Source organism: Rattus norvegicus, chromosome 15 (genome assembly GCF_021556685.1).
Source record: "Rattus norvegicus strain SHRSP/BbbUtx chromosome 15, alternate assembly SHRSP_T2T, whole genome shotgun sequence".
NCBI lineage: Eukaryota > Metazoa > Chordata > Mammalia > Rodentia > Muridae > Rattus > Rattus norvegicus.
In genome coordinates, this window is record NC_141548.1 from 98,638,252 (window position 1) to 98,652,635 (window position 14,384).

The 14,384-nt window shown below is 39.4% G+C and overlaps 1 protein-coding gene across 1 annotated transcript in view; it reads left to right on the forward strand.

The window, feature by feature from the left end:
• Gpc5 (glypican 5) overlaps positions 1 to 14,384 on the forward strand; it is a 1,404,282-nt gene that overhangs the window by 774,159 nt on the left and 615,739 nt on the right.

Consider the following 14,384-nt stretch of genomic DNA (forward strand, 5'->3'; position numbering starts at 1 on the left):
AAAGAATAAGAAGACATTTATAGAGTGGAGGTTAAAAATGAGCTTCACTTTTGTTCTGTGACACTGGGCACGAAGCTTAACATTCTAAATCTTTTGAAAAATGAACTGGGTAAACTTTGTCACCTATTGACTGTGGTAGGCCAGAAGGATTTATAGCTAATATCTATTAAAAATCATATAACTGCAGGTAATAAACTTGACCTTCAATCTGTGAGTTGTCTAGTAACAGTTAATTCTTCATGCAACATTTTGACACGGTAGATATATAAACTGTACACAGGCTGCCACATTATCTATAAAAATAAATAAGTCACTTTATCTCATGAAAATGAAATTATGCTTGTTCCCTTACCTGTCGTATGTTAGATGGCAGTTGTGCTATGAGTACCACAGTGATGAGAATACTCTTTAGTACTTTTCAGCACCGTAAAGGAGTGCAGTAGGATCGTGAAGACAAACAGGCTTTGTTCCCCGTATTCATAGAAGATTCAGATTTTCTACTGTATTCTACAATAATTTTTCATTTCACACCTTTAGGGTTTCTTTGGGAGCTCTATGGTGCCCTTACGTTGAGATTTGCACCAGTTCTAACCTTCCCCTTTTTAACGCTGCCAAAGGAGTTGATTTTTCTTTGTAAGTGAAATTTGATTGAATAAAGTGATCACTTAACTTCTTTTCAAGTGTTAGCTCTATCTTTAGTAAAATTAAGGAGACTCTCAGGTCTAACAATTCAGATCTGTTAAAGCAATTTATAGTCACCCTTTCCATTCATGGAGACTACATTCAAAGAGTCAATAAAGTGGGTATAAAAACTACTCCTACTCGGCAAAATATGGTAGTTATGATAAACAGTTGTAGTTGTAGTTATTGTTCTCTAGCTAATAAAATACACACACATACACATACACATATTATATTATATTATATTATATTATATTATATTATATTATATTATATTATATTATATATTTTAAGAATGTAGGATTGCTTTAGTATGGGCTGTACTGGCTGGTTCTATGTGTCAAGCTGACACAAGCTGGAGTTATCACAGAAAAAAGGAGACTCCCTTGAGGAAATACCTCCATGAGATCCAGATGTAAGACATTTTCTCAATTAGTGATCAAGGGTGGGAGGGCCCATTGTGGGTGGTGCCATCCCTGGGCTGGTAGACTTGGTTTCTATGAGAAAGCAAGCTAAGTAAGCCAGGGGAAGTAAGCCAGTAAGCAGCACCCTCCATGGCCTCTGCATCAGCTCCTGCTTACTGACCTGTTTGAGTTCTAGTCCTGACTTCCTTTGGTGATGAACAGCTATGTGGAAGTGTAAGCTGAATAAACCCTTCCCCCCAACTTGCTTCTTGGTCATGATGTGTATGCAGGATCAGAAACCCTAAGACAGAGCTATATTAATATAGATTATATGATAACATTTTATATTAGGGAGTGAAGCATCTTGGACTTCTTTTTTAAATCTGGATTTCTGTTTTACTTTTATTTTCAATTATACATATAGTGCCTGAGCATAGGCATGTGCATATATGAGGGTGCATGTGGAGGCTAGGAGAGGGCTTTTGATGTCTGGGAGCTGGAGTTATGAGTGATTATGAGCTGCTGGTCGTGTGTGCTTGGAGTTAACTGGTTCCGCTGGACCATCTCCATCTTTTGCCCTAGACCTTTAAGCCACTACTCTTTAGATATTTGGGATAATGTTGTAAGCATCCCGACTATGACATGAGACTTTTGTTTCAAATGTAGGGCAAAAATAGAGAAGCAACAAGTTCTATCATACTAGAAAGGCGCTTGCATTTTTTCTCCTTCCCGTAGCAAACATAATATCTCAATGTAAAAAAGGAAAACTAACTCAAGGAAAGTTCCCTCTGGCAAAGCTTTGAAGAGAGAGCAACAAATGAGGAGCTCTGGTAGATGGCTCATCACTGAGTCTAGCTTTTAAATTGTAATTCATTTTAGGCGTGTGTGTGTGTGTGTGTGTGTGTGTGTGTGTGTGTGTGTGTGTTTCAAATGCATTCTGAAGCACTGTGCTATCAGATGAGTTCTTTAACAAGCAGCTTTGTTTTCTTTTGGTTGTACAGTAGTGTTTGGAGCACTAGATAAGCATTCCCTCCCATTTTTTTAATAAATTAATGAGTCAAACGCAGAACATAGGCAGTATTAGAAGGAGTCGGATTTTAGGCATTTACAGCACTCAAAGGCAATGGAAAGGAAAGATATCTATTAAACTCAAGTGGTAAATTTAAAAGACTTCTATTGAACTCACAAAGTAAGTTTTTGTTGGGAGAACTCTTAATTAAGAATGGGAGATAATCAACCAAATCCTATTAATTTAATTAGGATATATTTACAAGAGATACGTTTATTAAAAGGGTCCTTGGCTGACAGACTCCATATAATCCACTGTCTTCCTCTTTCTTACTTCTCATACCTTGACCTCCTAGTGAAGTAGACATACATGTTTATAAAAAAGTCCTGCCCACATCTATAGAGGGAATCCTGAAATCCTAGTAGATTGTAGTTCTACTGGTCATTTTATTCTATCGTTGTTCAACATTCTGGCATTAGCTGGAGAGTTTCTGACTCTTCTCTGAAAACTGATAATAGTTCAGGAATTGGGTCTCTATGTGTGGCCTCAGCATGCTGTGGAAACTCATTTGAAATGTTGTATTTTAACGTCAATCTTACTATATTGGAATTTGGGTGTGAATGCTGCAATTGGTATGTAACATGTCCTTAAGATGCTGCTATCTCTAAGCCTGAGAACTAATGTGTATGGGTGCCAACAACCGAACCAGATCAGTCCTAAGGAAAGACTTGTCTCATGGATGTAGTTTGGTCTTGTTATGATTATAAATATAGGGGTAAACAGCCCCAACTGCTGAAGACTCTTTGTTTGGCAGTGACAGCATGGTCACCGAGTTGCGTGTAATAGATGAAGATAATAGAATAGAACATTCCATGTGCAAATGCAGAGAGTGAACCATAATCTCCAGGGTGGAAGCATTGCATAACAATGTCAGGGCCTTCCCTCTATTAGGTAAGTAAACAGCAACATGACTTAGGTCTATGAACCAATACTTGGACTCTCGCCCATCACCAGCTTACAATGAGGTGGTGTTGAATCCATAGAGACAGAACTATGGAGAGATGATCTACTATATAGGTCTACGGCAGCCATGAGGGAGCCAGGGAGAGAGAGGCAGTCAGAGGAGCCTGAGTAAATACAGAGGCCCTCAGTTGGGATGGTGCTGTAAGAGGAGCACTTTGCAGTTTCCTGTCAGGAAAAGTCTGCATGTTGTTCATCTCTGTGTGCATTTCCTGTACTTTCTAATATTGCCTCACAACTCCTTCACACTGATGGCCTAAGACATGTGTAATATTAGCTTATGTATTTAGCAGATAGGTTCTATGTGCCATTATGGTTTTAGTTACTGGACATACAAATGTGATTAATGAAAGGAAAATAAATCACGAATTCTGAATTAATGATGCTCCTATTATAATTGGGGTTAATAGGAAAAAAGGGAAGTAATAACAAGACTGACTTGCTTAGCAGGTAACAATATGGATGGCACAGTGAGACAGTGCGTGGTTTGTCGTATTAGATAAGGTAAAGTACCTTAGGATTGTATAAGATTATGCCTGCAGATGGTGTGCAGGAGAGAGAGACCAGCCATGAAAGAGGAGTCAAGGGTCCTGGGATGTGTAATCATTCTGAAACAAAGATGATTTGCCAGGATTTAGGGGAACAACTTCACTGGACAAAGGACATCGTAGTCCTGTGTGCATATAATCACATATGCTCGATTCTTTCCAAGAATACACTGTAATATCCTTACAAAGGTTATGATTGGGATATCGAGGAAAAAGCACAGCAAAACTCATAAGGAGCCATATTCCATCCTTTTGGTGCTTTTCCATTTTTTAGGATAATCTTTCAAAGTGCCAGAAGGTCCATAGGGCAAATTCTAAATCTTTACATCATGATTAAATTAAATGCCATACAGATCTTTCTTTTGTTAAATAGGGATGGAAACCCCAAAGAAGAGATGAATTGTCTTTCATTCATGTAAATGTTGGCACAGTATCCAGTGCTGTACTTGTGCAAACATTGTAATCTGTTACGTCCCAGAACCATCCCTGCCTAGCCCTGCCAGCACTCCTTGAGTATACCAATGAGTCTCTCTTGCTCTGCTCTGGACCTAAAGATGCTGCCTGACTCAGCATGGACCTTAGGTCTCTACTCTATATCATTGTGTTAGGCAATTTGCCTATCATCTCTGCATTCTGCCATCCCTGGGAGAGAAGAGACCACTGTGGCCAAAATCACTTGGCAATATTTCAGTGAATGAAGAAGTAAGAGGTTCCTAGTGAGAATGGAGTGATCTGTCCTGGGAAAGAATAATATTCCTAAGAGTTCTACTGTTACAAACCTTCCTTATGCTCTTCATCACCTGACCCCAGGGAAGAGGACAGTTTCTTCTTTCTGAACTCAAAGCTCTGCTTTCTGGGAAAGTGATGGAATAGTTATGTTGATGATTACTATGAATAAGAGATAAGCCCTTAGTTAGCAGCTGTACCTGACAGTGGCTATATATAAAGTGAATATTTTCAGCATGTTCCTTGCTATCAAACATGTAAATGACAAACGTCCCATCCTCTTGCAGCATTACAAATCAGTTCCTTAATGGAAAACGTGGGAAGACAGGTTTTATTTCGTATAATAATTTTCAGTGAGTAGAAGGACAGCTCATAGAAAAAAGAATGCTTGGGAAGGGAAGATTTCATGTTTCCTGTGTGTGGAACACTTACCTCTGAGAATGTGTCAGAAAGTGAGGCCTTATCCTGTTTGACAACAATCATTATCCTGTGAATAATTCCTTCTGAGGAATTTGAAACTTTCATCTCTGCCCCTAAAATGACTGCATAATGTGGCAGGGCCATTATGCAAACTAACCCTTAGCAAGCAAAGGATGTTACAACTCCTTCCATCACAAAGGCAATAACCTGTGACATTCTGAAATCACAACAAGAGTGCTGTGTGTGTTATCCCTGTAACAATGACAAAGTGTCCCTTTATGATCTTCCAAGTAAGAAAGCCCAGCTTGTGTATGGTTCAAGTCACCTGAATCGCACCCACTGTGTTACCTTACAGCCCTGTTCTTGTTAGTTCTGAGTAAACGTCCAAAATCAAAGCTGGAAGGTTGACATACTAGTAAAGGACAATACACAAAGCTTCTGAGACACCAAAAGTTATCAGTTCACCAGAGTTGGGACACTCATTGGCTGCTGTAAACATTTTCTTCCCATTATAAAAAATATTTTCTTTATACATCTGATTGTCATCTGCTGATGTGTTTCTATAAGTGTGATCACTAGTGCTAGGATTGAGGACTGACAAAAATCCTTTATGATCAGAGGAGAGTGCTATTCTTTTGGTCGTTACAATAGTTCAGAACTGATGCAATACCAGCATCTTCTCTCTTTGTGACAAGAAAGGGCCGGTGCTGTGTCAATGACTCCTCCACTGGTCATTGCTGTTTTAGGGCATATTCAATCACTGTGTTGTTTGTTTGGCATTTTTGTTGGTGGTGGTTGTCGTGATTTATTTTCCTTCTGTTTTGAGATGGGGTCACATTATGTAGTCCCATGATGGTGACTTGCATTCACTATGTTGACAGACTGGCGTCAGATTTAACACAACTTTCCTGCCTCTGTCATCAGACTACTGGAATCACAGGCATACATCACCCATGTCATGATTTTCTGATTATTTTTAAGTTTTGTAGCTTGGTACAAATGACATTAAAAGCAAGGGAGCTATGGGCTGCTCCTTATTTTTGTGTGTTTTTAAACTAGTGCTGTTCACTTATCTCTGGAAACATCAATAGCATGTATACTTAAAACTCTTGTGTGTTAAAAAGACAACGAATGACACACTTCTGGCCTCTTAAGACTGGCCTTGGCCTGGTGCCTAGCCTGCTAGATGGTAGACTGGTCCTGATTAGACAAAGTGCAGACATATATGAAGGGCTTCATGACTTCAAATATATTGGCACCCATTCTTAGCACTGTTTAAAATGCATTTCTGTCTTTTTATGACAGATTAAGCACGTCTCTTTCCATTCAGAGTGTTTGTGACACTCTTAATTAATTTGAAAGAATGTAATGGCTAGAACCTTCCAGGAAAATAATCACAGCAGCTTTAATGCATCAACATTGTCTACTCAACCAAAGGAATCAGAGAGAAACCGAAGTTATTTGTCTGACTTCTTGTACTGCTTTGTGGTTCCTTGCGTCTACAATCCTAAGCAGGCCTCACTAGAATTCTGTCTCACTGAGTTGGCTCCTGGGGCTTCCTGAACACTGGGAGCAGAGTTGATTGGGGAAGCAAGGGACAGAGAGGTTTGATGGTCTGAAGCCTTGAGGGCTCCACCTAAGAAATGCTGAAATGCTGAACTGCCATGCTGTTTCCCACTGGTATCCTGACTCTTGTGCATCTCCTGATGATCTGTTTTCACTTATGGATAGCTGTCGTGACCTACGAGTGCCACCCATGCTCAGAGCGCTGATGATTTATATCTTCTCCTCTTCAAGAACCTGCTTATTCAGAGCAGTACATTTTGTGTTAGGGATTTGGCTCACCTCTCCTTGGTTCTAACGTTGTTTATGGATTTACACTGTATGAGGACGATGAGGTAGCACGAGCATCCCAGAAATGTATCTGAATGTTCTTCCTTCCAGCAAGCACAACCTTCACAATGGGTTTCTGATCAGCAATTCTTGGTCTCAGAAATAGTTGGGGTTTGGGATTATTTTGGCTTTTGAGATATCCGTATGTACATTTAATAAGGCAATTTCCTGATCAAACCAGATTCTATACACAATGAAACTTATATTTGATATATAGTTTGCACACATAAACAAAAGAAAGCAATTTGGTAGAACAACCAATTTAAGCTTATCCCTGACTAGCTTACAAATAAATGAGACTCAGACTCTGGTTATTTCATTTGGCTTTGAAAATTACTGGGGGTCACCCCTATTCTACTCTTCTAACTGCTGCCTGACTTCCTTTCCAGGCGCATACCCCCAGGTACTTGCTCCTGGACCATCTTCCCTCGCGGTAGCTTCTTCTCTTCTTGTTTTTCCTTCTTCTCCTCCAGGTCTATTCTCTCTCCTTTCTCTTCTCCACACCCAACAGCTAACTCAAAACCCACCTATCTCTAATCCCTCTAGTAATTGGCTGCAACCAATTTTATTTAGCCAATAGTTTTAAATCAAGGAACAAGGTTTGGTCAACAAAAGATTGTAAATGTGAGAATTCCTCATAAACCTAGACTTTCCCTCAGGATACAGAATTCTTAATTACAATACATAACAACAGAAGGAAGCTCAACGGCAATTGAATACAACATTTTAGTGTGTGTGAAATCTGGCTGTCTTTGGTTATATAAAGAAGAGCACAATGAATCACTAAACTAGAGCGCTCCATGAGTAGAACGAGGGTATAGTGGAAATAAAAAGTGCTTTACAGCTGTGTCTCACATAGACACAGAACAGCCAGAGGTATTTAGGGAAGTACAAAGCTACCATGGCTAACTCTTGGGGTTGGAAAGAATAGAAAAAAAATAATGGGGAAAGAGTTTTCAACTATGAACAGAGCAGGTAGCTAAGGGTAAGAGTTAGCTATAATCTACCAAGCTAGAATTTTAGAGTGGGGAAGGAGAGCAGGGAGGCTGGGGTGGGGCCGTGGTGTGTGTTAATAAGGAACTCCAGCTAAGAGAAGCTGCTCTTCCTGGCAGGCAGAAACCCATTTCCCAGGAATCTGAGGAATGCTGGTGTATGCTTTTATCTATCTGCCAGCAAGCCTTCTGTTTATCATGTCAGAGTCCAGTGTGAGCTGAGCCCAGACAGTCATTTTGGACACTATAAGCAGTAGTGTGCATTTGGCGGAGTTAGGGTTTGGAAGGTAACAGGTTGTGTGAGTCAGATGTAGACTTTTCCTCTTGTAATATCATGAAAATATTCAAAAGCAGCATTTCAGCTTGAGATTAGAAATGTTCTCCTTGCAGAGGCCATCCTGGCTTACAAAGATGTAGAGGGCAGCTGCCCATTCAGAGACATTTCCCAGGGAATCACTGAAGATGTACGAATAGCTACATCCTAGAGTCTAGATGGTGTCATTATTCCATTGAGATTTTTAGACTCATCCTCAACTCTATCTGATAGAAACTAGTTTCCCCTTTCCAGTAGTGCACACAGAGTAATGAGATTCATAAAGTAGTAATGTTGCTGAAAGAAATCAGAAACAACATTGATAATAGCAGGTTAACAGGATTGCTCCTCTCTGCTAGGCTTGGGGGTACTGCTCTAACTCCATTTTACACACAAGGATAGTGAAACTTGAGATGTAGCTTGACATGAGGCCATAGCAGTATCGGGAAATGGCAGAGATCAGCATTCAGCCCTAGGTCTGCAGTCAGTGCTATCAGGTTCACAGGAGACTCCAATTCCGCAAACTTCAAAGGCAGTTCATATATCCAGAAATGAGCTCAACCTAGACTATTGGAGGATTTCTGGCTGTTAGATAAAAGCTAGCAATTTTCTGGAACTTGTGAAGCCAGTTCCCTTCTACTAAAAGGAGTCATTTCCTTACCTCTGGCAGAAGGGACGTATGGCTACCCAGGGCTATGTTCTTTGAGTATCACAAGTACTTATTACACATTTTTAAGTCCATGTCAGCTTCCTGCCCCTTCTCACCTCCTCCTTTACCCTCTAGTTCACAACCCTCTCTTCCCAGTCTTCACCCATTCTTCTATTCTCACTATTCTCTCTCTCTCTCTCTCTCTCTCTCTCTCTCTCTCTCTCTCTCTCTCTCTCCACTCCTCCTCCTATTCCTGCCTCTCTCGCTACAATCTCTCTGTTCTCTATCCCCTTGTTTTGCCTCCTCTTTCATGAACAGCCCTGGCCATATCTGATCTGCTAGCCAGCCATGTTCAATATACTTTTTTCTCTCTCTGCTTTGAACTCTTTCAGATGCCTATGGATGTTCTCTATCTTATATCTACAATCAAAACCATCTCTGTTACCATACCATGGCGCTGTTAAGTCACCAGTTTATATAAATACCACAGCACAGTGCCTTTCCTAAAGGTGGGGATGGTTTGTTGCTACATATTTTTCTGACTCTTATAGAAAGGAATACACAAAGGTTTTGTGTGTGTGTGTGTGTGTGTGTGTGTGTGTGTGTGTGTGTGTACACATATACACATATTAGTATATACATATTTAGGGGAGTCAGAGTTCAACGTTGTGTATGTTCTACTGCTTTCTACCTTCTTTTTAAGATGGGATACCTCAGTTTTGGCCTCCACCTGTATTAGAAGCTTAAGTTGCTACTTCTGGGTCATAGTCACGAGGTACTACGCCCAGCTTTTGCAGGTGCTCGGAATCTAAACTCAAGTCATCATGTTATGTGGCAAGCATTTGACTGACTGAACCATCTCACACCTGTAACTACATTATACTCCTAATAACTGAAGTATAACTCAGTTGTTTCTGCATTTGAATTAAAAAGCAAGTTATTTTTAATTACAAACAACTCTTTGTGAAGAGATTTTTGTCTTGATCAAACTAGTTTCCTTCCACCTTTCTTTTTAAGATCCAGTTTTATCAAAAATTATACTAATTTAGTGTGTCATTATCTCATCTCTTGAAGGTAACCTGACATTTGTCCCTGATGTTTCTAACTTTACCTGTTCTCAGCATGTTCTTTTGGTGTAGCCAGGACATACCTTGCTTCTGGTGGTATTTAGTATTAGAAACTGTCCAGTCCCCTGATGAGCTTTCCCCAAGTAGTAAATTCTCACTTACCAAAGCTACACCCAGAAATTAACTTCCTGCCCTGCCTTCCCCTGCCCAGGTGAAAACATCAACAGCTGGTGAAAATACCCAGCAAGGTCTTGCTAGTTGATGTACATGGAGACCAATCCAGGACACCAAGTAAAAGTTGGAATTTTGGGAAACACCCAAATCTGCCTTCCATTGAGAAGCTGATGGATGGTGGATTGAATCCTCAGAATGGGAAAGGCTGTTTGTTGATTGGATTCTCCCAGTAGCAGGATTCTTTACAGACTTATAACATGTTTCATCACAGGTCATGGGGAGGGTTGTTCTGAGGTTGCAATATAAGTATTTTCTGGATCAATTGAACTCATCTGTACCCTTGAATCTCTGAAAAGTCTCTTTCACACATCTTTGAGTGAATTCTCAAACCTTTTCCTGAGGAACAACTTGTGTACTTTCTTATCTAACGATTTTCTACAGGTCAGAGTGACCGTAGTGAAGGTCTATACCATGATTACGCTTTCCGAGTTGTGTGTCCTTCTCTGCACCTTAACTGGTGCCATTCAGGATCACCAGCTGTCTTTTGAAATTGCTTCAGTTCAGGGTCTAGATGACCTCACCTGGCATTCTGCATGCTAGAAACTCCAGGAATGCTCTCTAACCAAATAGGTTAAATAGATTGTAATAGCAATATTACAACCCAAAATACACATAGTTCCTCCCTTCCCCATTTGAACAAGGCTATTAATATTTGTAGTTCTGTTTTTAGTTGGTTGAAACTGGGGTATCAAAAAACTGAATTACAAATTTAAAAAGTACTTAGAAACCAAAGTGAATCTACTTTGAAGTGGATTATTAGGAAGCGACATATTCAGCAGTCTTTAAGCTTAGTGTTATTCTTGGTTATTTTATTTCTTCCTATACAGTTAAATCCTGTCAATAATCAATCTGTGGTCGAGTGAAATAACTTGCCTCATATTTCTAGACTTTTCATTAGTATACTGACCCTTAATCCTTTTGCTCTCCCACTTTTTACTTTATGGAACTTGCTGAGGGGGACTCAGAAAAGTAAGCCTAAGGGAGTTCCCTTCATTTACAATGAGTCATTCTAGCTGGTCCCTGCTCTTACTTTATTTTTTTAAATTTTTGACCCTGTAAAACATTGGTCACCTAAAATTGAAAAATAAATCTCTGTAAGAGCTCATGTTTTCTTAGCCTAAATTAGCCAAAAAAATAATAATAATAAATAATATAGATCAGTTTTCAAAAAAAATGTATGTGAAGCTCTGTAAGGATGAATCCCAGATAAAGCTGAAACCACTTCATCTACAAGTTAATGGGTAAAAATTACCATGTTAAACAATCGGAGGGCTTAATTAGAATGGCAATCCTCAGGTGAGAAGCCTCTCCGGAACACTAAAGTGGTTGTTGATTTTGTTTTTATCAGATTTAGGGGCGGTACCTGGGGGAAAAATTAAATCCAACTTTGAAGATACAAAGTCTACAATGAAAGGATCTCATCCTTGAACTTACTAAACTCACTTGTAATGCGCTTGCTTATGGTAACCATATGATCCTTCCCTTTCTGGAGTAGTGATTTTAACCCTAGTTACTGGCCATGGAGAGATGGCCTACTTATTTCTGCATGCTTTGCCCTTGTTGGGTGTAGGTCCTGGCATTCTCCAATAGAAGCATCTGGAAACATGGGTTGCTTGATTTCGTGAACAGCTGTGAGTCTTGCTCCACAGTGCTGCTTTATTGCGTCAGACCCAGTCTCCTCCCTTCGTTTTGGTTTTTGTTTTGCCTTATGGAATTAACGGTCCTGTTTTTAAATGAGCCTAAAATGATTTTTTTTAACCCATTTATCCAGTACTTTTCCTTTCTCTACTGCTTTCTGTTAAGGTGAGACTATGCCCCACTCAAATGTAAACTCTATTTTGGTATTTGGGTAAAACAGTGTTAGGTCCAAGTGGGCTGCCAACATGACAATGCTTCACTCAGCACTGGCTTTGGCGCTTGCTGGCCAGGAGGATTGCTAACAAGAACGACCTGATCAGGAGGCAGCAGACGACTGAGCTCCAAACTGTGTGGACCTTGAGCACATGTATGAGATACCAAAGCTTGCCTCCACAGTGACACACTTCCTCGTGGTGCTGCTGTCAAGGATGGAGCACACAAAATGATTGTCCAGTAACAAGTGGTCAGTCATAAAAATATACATGCAAGTCACATTGCACAGACCGACAGATCATATTTAGAAAAATATGTGTGAGAGCAATAATATGTAATGAACAATATTTCATAAGTTTGGAGGACAGTGGCAGTGGGGATACATAGGAGAGTTTACAGGGGAGTGGGAGGATTTATAATGTATGATTCTCAAAACTTATAAAGAAAATATACCGAGTTGAATAACGTAGTCATATAAACATCTCTATTGGCTATATTATATAGAGGTGAGAATTTGAGGTGGAAATAGAGTCCTGAGGGAGAAGTACTTGTCACATTGGGCTTGCCTGCTGTTACACAATGGATGCCATTTGGCCTCATCAATAACATGGGGCCTGAGCCTGAGTTTTAACTCAGAATCACAAATGTGGACTAGAAAGGTACATTTTCTCGGTTTGCCCCAAAGCAGTTAGGAACTGGTTAATTCTCCTCATGTTTCTCCTTTCTTCTGTCCTCTAGCTTTGGAATTGGATTTAAAATGACTTCAATTTTTTTTCTCATATCTGTGACATTATGCTATAAAGATGAATAAAACAAGACCCCTTTCTTTCAGAGCTCACAGCATTATTGAACTGATAGTTTGTGACTGCACTTCCTATCGTAGATTCAGGGGAAATACAAAGATAGAAGTAAGAAATTGACCAGACATGACTAACTTTCTGACTTGTGAATACTACAATCACTAGGTAGTATTTATCCCTAGGTGTTTATCAGAGAACGCAAGAATAACTTCCCCTTTGAAATAATACCCACATCATATAATTGGCACTAGTCCTTTTCATAGGCATGATGGCATGCCCTCTCCCTTAGACTCCAGTTGGCAAGGCTCTGTCTCTCTCTCATACCACTGGAGAACACTTAAGCTTTTGTTAATAAGATTTAGCTCCTTAAATGTCCTATAAAAACTCTACAATTTAGATTTAAATTATCACTTTGAACACTACAACAGACATTTTATTGTCTAGTCACCATGATCTATCACATAGCTTAAATAGCAGTTAGACAGGTGCCTTTATGAACCTCATGGTTTTTGAAAGTTGGCTATGAATGAGTTAATCCCTCACCTTTAGCTGCTGTGAACTTCCTCAAGTTCCTTTGTTTTCTGAGACTAATCTGTATGGGGAAGCAGGACTTCCTTACACTGTGGAAAGGGGCCTGAGGAATCCAAATCAATTCTCTAATCTCCAGCACTGTGTGTGCTAAGTGAGACAAAGCCCTCCCATCTTCTCTCAACTCAGTGGTTAGTATTGGAAGGTGAGGAGCAGCAATACTGCTGGGTACCTAACCATAAACAATGACATCATTTTTATTTTTACAATTGAATGATTATTTATTTGACGCGTTCGCTATTGTTGATTAAATAGAGATGTGCATAAACTGAGACCTGATAGAAATAATTAGAAGAAGTTTAATTACAGTAAATTAAGAGAAGGACACACTGTGAAGCAAAAACAACAGATGGCAAGAGGAAAAAAATGGTAATTTGAGACTGTTAGAGACATTAAGGGGGATCTAAGGAAATACGCTGACTTATACAGACACAAAGAATTTCTCCTTTTCCGTTCACTGATTTGTTTTCAGCATTCTTAAGCTGTGTCAGGAATGTTTTCATGTTCCCTTCTTTGTTTTATTATTTACTTTTCTAGAACCTCTCTTATTTTCTTATGCGGTTTTATTTCATTTGGAAAGTATTTTCCAAATTAAGTATATTTTGTTTGATGTCGCTGCCAATTATCACAGCATCTCGAGAATTCCAAATATCAAGATTATCCCTAACTAATAGTTTAAACTGCTTATCAATTATTAATATGGCAGGTTTATGGTGAAATCTGTATAGTTTCATTCAAAGAAATCCCGACCGCCTACACTGCATTTCAGTTGTCAGCATGTGCAAGCATTGGACAGAAGACATTTTTTCAGACTTCCTCCAAAGCTGTTTCAAACTTTCTGATTTTTTTTTATGGAATGTTATTTGTAGATTTCCTTAGAACTACCATCTTGCACGTAATGCTTTATCCATCTGTCTTTTATTCTTACTCATAAAGGATAGATTTTCCTGGAATTATGACACACTTAGCGAGGCTAAAAATGATCATTGTAAGGTGAGCATTAATAGTAGAATACCTGACTTCTAAGTAACTCTATTTCATGAAAATGACTTAGTACTTGAAAGCCTTTGTCCTCCGGTGTTTAACACATGGAAGCAATCATCATGTTAGTTACACCCTGGTGACTTTAGCCAAACTTATTCCCACCCTATCCGGAAGATAACATAAATTTAATTTAGCAACAAAGGTC